This window comes from Aegilops tauschii, chromosome 3 (genome assembly GCF_002575655.3).
Source record: "Aegilops tauschii subsp. strangulata cultivar AL8/78 chromosome 3, Aet v6.0, whole genome shotgun sequence".
Taxonomy (NCBI): Eukaryota; Viridiplantae; Streptophyta; class Magnoliopsida; order Poales; family Poaceae; genus Aegilops; species Aegilops tauschii.
Window position 1 is genome coordinate 481,568,403 of NC_053037.3, and position 8,199 is coordinate 481,576,601.

The following is an 8,199-nucleotide window of genomic DNA, read 5'->3' on the forward strand; positions in this document are numbered from 1 at the left end:
CCTGACGGCCCCCGACTGTTACTTTATGGCGGAGCGACAGGGCAGGTTGAGACCACCTAGGAGAGAGGTGGGCCTGGCCCTGGTCGGCGTTCGCGGATACTTAACACGCTTAACGAGATCTTGGTATTTGATCTGAGTCTGGCCATTTGGTCTATATGCACGAGCCATCTATGCGGGAGTAGTTATGGGTATCCCGGCGTCGTGGTATCAGCCGAAGCCTTCTTGACGTCAGCGACTGAGTGGCGCGCGCCGGATTGGACTGGAACGCCACTAGGCTAGGTCTGCTTCCGGCCGCGTACGCAACGTGCAGGTGTGCATAGGGCGATGGGCCCAGACCCCTGCGCGCATAGGTTTAGACCGGCGTGCTGACCTCTCTGTTGAGCCTAGGTGGGGCTGCGACGCGTTGATCTTACAAGGCCGGGCATGACCCAGAAAAGTGTGTCCGGCCAAATGGGATCGAGCGTGTTGGGTTATGTGGTGCACCCCTGCAGGGAAGTTTATCTATTCGAATAGCCGTGTCCCTCGGTAAAAGGACAACCCGGAGTTGTACCTTGACCTTATGACAACTAGAACTGGATACTGATTAAAATACACCCTTCCAAGTGCCAGATACAACCCGGTGATCGCTCTCTAACAGGGCGACGAGGAGGGGATCGCCGGGTAGGATTATGCTATGCGATGCTACTTGGAGGACTTCAATCTACTCTCTTCTACATGCTGCAAGATGGAGATGTCCAGAAGCGTAGTCTTCGTCAGGACTAGCTATCCCCCTTTTATTCTGGCATTCTGCAGTTCAGTCCACTGATATGGCCCTTTACACATATACCCATGCATATGTAGTGTAGCTCCTTGCTTGCGAGTACTTTGGATGAGTACTCACGGTTGCTTTTCTCCCTCTTTTCCCTTTTTCTATACCGGATTGTCGCAACCAGATGCTGGAGTCCAGGAGCTAGAGATCCCGAGGATGATTCTACATGGAGTTCAGCTTCGAGGAGTAGTTAGGAGGTCCCGGGCAGGAGGCCTTGCCTTTTCGATCGTTGCTACTTTTGTGCTAGCCTTCTTAAGGCAAACTTGTTTAACTTATGTCTGTACTCAGATATTGTTGCTTCCGCTGACTCGTCTGTGATCGAGCACTTGTATTCGAGCCCTCGAGGCCCCTGGCTTGTATTATGATGCTTGTATGACTTATTTATGTTTTAGAGTTGTGTTGTGATATCTTCTCGTGAGTCCCTGATCTTGGTCGTACACATTTGCGTGCATGACTAGAGTACGGTCAAATCTGGGGCGTCACAAGTTGGTATCAGAGCCGACTGCCTGTAGGAATCCCCCTTTCCAACTCCTTGGCCGAAGTCGAGTCTAGTCATTGAAAAACTTTTACTAACATGGCTGTGTGGCTTACGGGCCCACGTCGCCATTGGGTGGTATTAGGATCTTTTATTCCTCGTCTATACTCTGGGACTCTGAGCTCTCTTCTATTCGGGTAAATTGATTTTGCTAAAAACAAAAGTAACTTTAGGTTCTCAAAAATACTATCTCCCGGAGAGCCCCTTCAGTCCGGATGATCGCCGACTACATCAGAAGATTTCGAAGATACTCTCCGATATTCTCTCAAGACCTTGTGCCCGTTGCCTTTGCAATTCCCTACCACCAAAATATCCCTATGGATAAATACTTACACCTGTCATTCTTACTTTTATTCACAGTCGATCTTGTTAATACAAAATACCCCGAGAATACTTTGTGCCTACTGCCTTGTAGTTCTTTGCCACCTGAATACCCCTACGAATAGTTACTCGCACTTATCGAGTATCCGCTCATCCCCAAATGATTCATGTATTACACAAAGTCTTCGAAATACCATTCGATCTTTCGAAAATCCTCAACAACCTATTGCTCTTGAAATTCTTGTTTGCTTGCATTATGGTTAATCCCATAAGTCTCGTAATCTTATTGGCATCTCTTGTCATCATCATTTTGAGACCGTTGATTCAATTTGTTGCGAATGCTCGCAATCCTCAATCAGATCCTAGTATTCATCCTTCCGGCTCAGACGTCATTTTAAACGTGAGCTGGATCTCGACCAATCAAATTTGCCATCGATTGTACCCCTAAGTCTGCTCAACTTATCCATCCCTAATCAGAGCGTTTGCTTCTGATCCCTTGAATTTGAAATTATAATTCCTTTGCATTGAGCTTTGAGTTAGTCAGTTGTTTCTATAATCTGATCTCCTGGCATTCTTTCTTCCTCTAGTTGAGTACTAATGCTCACATCAGATCCCTTGTGGACCACCAGACCCTTTTGTCGGATCTTATCCGATAATGTCCTTCATATTAAATAAGCTTGTGAGCTTTTTCCTCGGATACCTGATGCCTTTGGTAAATTGTATCATCTGATTTTGAACAATGCTCTTCTTTCGAGCTTGTAATATTTACTCCGAAGTTTGTGGTATATGTTCCTAAGATGCCTTGATGGGTTGAACCTATGCCTTTCATAATACGTGTGAACTCGAAAGTTTTCATGAGTCATACTCTTCTGGTATTTTGCCAGATAAAATTTTTCCACACTGCAACTTCATCAAACGCGAGAAGTGAATGAAAGGTTATGCATTGAAGAAGTGGGAGTCGACCTTGAACTTTGTGTTCATGCCCATGGACACGATGTATACCTTATCATGGAAGCTTCTCTTAAAATAATTGTCCCCTTGTAATAAGTTCATCTGGTATCCGTGGACGTCGTTCCGACCATGTTCTCCTTTAAATACCATTTCTCGTACAAGTTTAAGCACTTGTCTTCCGTAAGAGCAATACCCCAGTCCAACCTCTACTTTGGTTTGTCGTCGAGTATTACCCCTTGGTATCTCGAGATTATCACGGAACTGCATAACTTCTTATGAGTTCTCCATCAAGTATTACATTCTCATGGATTCCAATTTTTCACGGGCTCCGAGTTATTAAACACTCAAGGACATCGATAACTGAATCGAGTCCGCATCATGATTAAACAACTCTTAATAATCTCCTTTGTTTACGAGTTCGTACCCGATCACGTCATCCCTAGCCTGCTCGGCTATGTTATTATCGTGTCGATTTTAACTGTGCTACCTGGTCTTTATTCCCGGAGCACCACCTTCGACGCTGAGCTAAGCTTACGTCGATTTTCCTCGTCATATCATTTCGCCTTGAACAGCAAGCTTGATTTCGAGTTTGTGTCGTACCCCTGGTTCCAATAACTTTTCGCTTCATCATTCCTTTGACTTGATGTCATCGCCGATCGATTACCTCTTCATAAATTCTCGCTACAAATGTGTCGTGAACATCATCAACATTCTGAGCTCTTCCAAAATATCTATCGAATTCTGGATGAGAAATACCATCCTTGCCCTCGATGATTTGTTTTATCATCGACCATTTTATCGCCTTCCATTCAACACAAACTTGTTCGTGTTTTGTGTTGTACCTTGATTTCCTTGCTATCTAGCTTATGATATGTTCTACCTTGGAGTATTACCATCTTTTATGTCACGTATGTCGTAAGAATTTCACCACCTCGTATGACATCTTGGCACAGTGATACTTCTCCCCATCACCATTCTTTCTTGGTCCCGGTGTTGTTTCTAAAAGGAATACCGACCAATGGTCTGTGATGTGTAAATTCTAAACTTCTAGCAACCCTATTGCTTTGAAGTTATTGGTCTATAGCTTCATTCTACGTCTATGGCTTAATGAATCATCATTCGAACATTGATTGTGCTACCTAGCCCATATTTCGGGTGCACATTTCAACCAATGTTTAACTGTGTATGTTTTCCTCGAGCATACATCATTAAGTCATTCGATCTAGTTAATGTTATCTCCTTGTTCACATAGCGGTGGAAATCCACATTTTGGAAATCTCAATGGATTGTCGCTGAGACAATCAGCCACCTCCTCATCCTCTCGTTGGTATACTGATGGACTCTTGTTTCGGAACTCGCTTCCATAGTTCGTTTCCCGAGAATCTTACAATGTCATCTTGTCAATTGGTGTTGCACCTTTCTTCTCAGGCATCCTGAGTCTGAGTTATCCTGACACCAATCAAATCTGAATCTCGGTCAGATATGATGGTTGGAACATATTTCCAAGAGTTATAACATTGGCCTATTTATGACCCGGTAAGGTGATGACATGCCGAACACACCTGGCCGGAGGACCTATTGTTATAAGCTTTCCTTTCAGCAAGGTTATCTATTCTTCCATGAGGAAATTGTAAGACTTATTCTATAAGTTGTTCCTGATGGATCCTTTTTGTTTCCAAATTCTGATCTTCACCTGTTGACCATGTCAATGCTATCTCAAAGCATGTCTATGGTACTCCAATTTTCAACAAGAACATTTGAAGCCCAATACTCAATGTTTCTTGCTCAATTATCCAAACACCGCTGTATGGGTTATGTCATGAAATTCCTCTCCCCTTACCTAAATGGTTTTCTACTTTCTATACTGTCATGGATATGATACGCTGCTTGTCCTTGGGAAGGATATACCCTTGAAATATGTGTTTAAACACATTTTATTTTCCATTCTTCTGTTTAATCTGATAATCATATTTTCCTTTCCATTGTTTGGTTTAACCTTTCTGGTGATCTATATGATCTAAGCAGTAATATTCTCCTGCTTATGTAAACACCTCGGTGTACAACTCTGTCAGTAAGACCCTGTTACTATTGTTGAGGACATTTCGGTAGCCATCGATGGATGAGAACTTGCCTATTGGTCCGCCTCGTTTCAACGAGCAGGAAAATAGTTCTCTTCGTCCCTCGCCCTTGGTACCAACGTGTTGCCGACATAACTGACAGGGTACTCTCTGACATGCCTTGCTATCATGACCGTGCAAGATGTCACTGCTCCTACAAAAAAAACCACATGGTGGGCCCATAACCCACAGTTCCATCGGATCGGAACCTGACTCTCTTGTACACCCCCTGTTCCCAAGGTTATTTCTCACGTTTGGCTTCGTATGTAATTCACGTGCCACCTTTCGTGAGATCATCAATTTTGGTATCAGACACAATACTTATTCCCGTTGCTTTGAACCCTACAGGCATCGAGCGATTGCCTGCCCGCTCGAAACTTCCCCACGATACCTCCTTACTTTGCTCTCGATATTGTCTTAAATTTCCATTCGAGCGTTACTTTCTGCCACCTTCCCCGATGTTATCAACCAGATAGTCAACCATTCAGAGGTCTGTTATTCCGAAGTTACCCCTTGTCCTTCGTAAGCACGATGGAGTTCCCGAAGAAAGGATGCCAGCTTCATCATGATTACCTTAAGCATCAAAAATGAAGACCTCAACGTAATGGATCGACCTCTTCGGGAAGAGCAACCAAGACCGAGAAGAATCGTTAGAATTTCGTAACCAGGACTTTCCCCCTTACACCCCTCTTAAATCTCGGGACGAGATTTCTTGTAGTGGAGGAGAATTGTGACGCCCGGATAATTAGGCTACAGTAATTCCCTGCTAATGGGGCCACATCACCACGATCACTGTTGTTATTCTCCCGATGATTCAATCCCGTTCAAATTCAAAATTCAAAATCAAGGCAAACGATAAAAGTTTTCAAACATTAAAACTAAAATGTTCAAATTGGAACAAATAAATCCTAAGTAATAATGGAGGAGAAACCACACTTTTATAAAATGTGTAAATACTCTAAAATGAGCAAAACAGCAGCTAAAACCAATAATTAAATGCTTTTTATAATATATAAAATATTAAACTAATTTATTTGGGAGCCCAAGTTATTGTGACAATAGCATAAGTAGTAACACTATTTTAGGAACTAATTTAGCATTTTATAAAACTATAGTAAATAGAAAGTGAGATAAAACAGTAAAAAGGAAATAGATAAAAGAAAACCAAACCAAAAAAAAAGACCCCCGGGCCAACCGACCCAACAGGTCGGCCCAGTCAGCCACCAGGCCAGCCCACCCCGTCGCCTTATCCCCGCACCCCCCTGTGACCTAAAGCCACGTCCCACTCTCCCCCCACGACTCTTCCTCCCTCGCACGCTCCCTCCCCTTGTTTCCAGATCGGGCGCCCCTGGCACCGATCGATGCCGCCGCCCACGCCCGACGTCCTCCCCGCCACCTCAGACTACGCCGGGAGCACCGCCTCCGCCATCTTCGTCAACTACAAGGACGTATCGGAGCTCGGGACCTCTGCCTCGCGCCGATCGAGCCGTTCCCTTCCCCGGATCGCCGTCACCCGCCGCCGGACCTCGTCGCCTCGCCGCACGTCGTCCCCGTCGTCCTCACCACGCCCCACTGCCTAAGACCCTACAACCCCGGTGAGGACCCCCGGCCTCTCCTTCTCTCCCCGCGTCGTCGCCCATTACCGCCCCATCCCCGCCGTGAGCCTCGTCCGCCCCCCTCTTCTCTCCCCGTCATCGGATCCGGTCCGCGCTCGCGCTCACCACGCGCCCGCACGCGCGCGTCCGTGCTCACCGCGCCCGCACCGCGGCCGTCGTCGCCCTGCGCGCAGACGCGCGCCCGCGCCTCCCCGCTAACCCAGCCGCGCCCTCTTCTGGCTGCCCCGCTCTCGTCGCTCACCTACCGCCGTGCATGCGTCCACCTCCGGCGCTCACCCCCCCCCCCCGCACCGTCGCCCCGCTTCCCCCCCCCCCCACGATGGCCCTGCCGCTGCTCCACCGGAGCTCCCCGCCGTTCGCCGCCCCGTCGGGTGCGCCCCCGCGGGCCAGCGCCCGTTCGGGGCTATGCCCGTTAGCGCCCATGCCTGCTATGGCCTTTGGGCCAATGACACAAGGGGCCCACGCCCCTGAACGTTTAAAAAAAAGAGAATTAAAAATATATATATATAAATAATAAAAATAATAATAATATATTAAAATTAATTAATTAATTAAAGAATTAATTAACCTAATTAATTTTTGATTAATTAAACTAATCTAATAACTAAACTAATTAAACTGTTAGTTAATTAATTAATCAGTCAATGACAGGTGGGTCCCGCATGTCAGTTTGACCCAGTCAACGCCCTGTTGACTGCTGACATCATGCTGACGTCAACAGGCACTATTCTGGATAATGTTGAATTAAATAAATTAAATACATTCTAAAATGATTTAAAACTTTAGAAAATCATATAAAATAAACCGTAGCTCAGATGAAAATACTTTCTACATGAAAGTTGCTCAGAACGACGAGACGAATCCGGATACGCAGCCCGTTCGTCCGCCACACATCCGTAGCATAGCAAACCTGTAACATTTCACCTCCGGTTCATCTGTCCAAAAACGCGAAACACCGGGGATACTTTCCCGGATGTCTCCCCCCTTCACCGGTATCACCTCATACCGCGTTAGAACACGTCTAGCTCTGCCTGTTGTCCTGTTATGTACTTGCTTGCTATGTATTTACTGTTTCTCCCCCTCTTCTCTTCGGTAGACCCCGTGACGATGCTGATGCCCCTGTGATCGACTACGTCACCGACGACCCCTCCTTCTTGTCTGAGCAACCAGGCAAGCCCCCCCTTGATCACCAGATATCACCTATTCTTCTCTATACTGCTTGCATTAGAGTGGTGTAGCATGTTACTGCTTTCGGTTAACCCTATTCTGCTGCATAGCCTGTCATTGTTGCTACAGTTGTTACCTTTACCTGCAATCCTACATGCTTAGTATAGGATGCTAGTGTTCCATCAGTGGCCCTACACTCTTGTCCGTCTGCCATGCTATACTACTGGGCCGTGATCACTTTGGGAGGTGATCACGGGTATATACTATATACATTATATACATGACACATGTGGAGACTAAAGTCGGGTCGGCTCGAGGAGTACCCGCAAGTGATTCTGATGAGGGGGCTGAAAGGACAGGTGGCTCCACCCCGGTAGAGGTGGGCCTGGGTTCCTGACGGCCCCCGACTGTTACTTTATGGCGGAGCGACAGGGCAGGTTGAGACCACCTAGGAGAGAGGTGGGCCTGGCCCTGGTCGGCGTTCGCGGATACTTAACACGCTTAACGAGATCTTGGTATTTGATCTGAGTCTGGCCATTTGGTCTATACGCACCAGCCATCTATGCGGGAGTAGTTATGGGTATCCCGGCGTCGTGGTATCAGCCGAAGCCTTCTTGACGTCAGCGACTGAGTGGCGCGCGCCGGATTGGACTGGAACGCCACTAGGCTAGGTCTGCTTCCGGC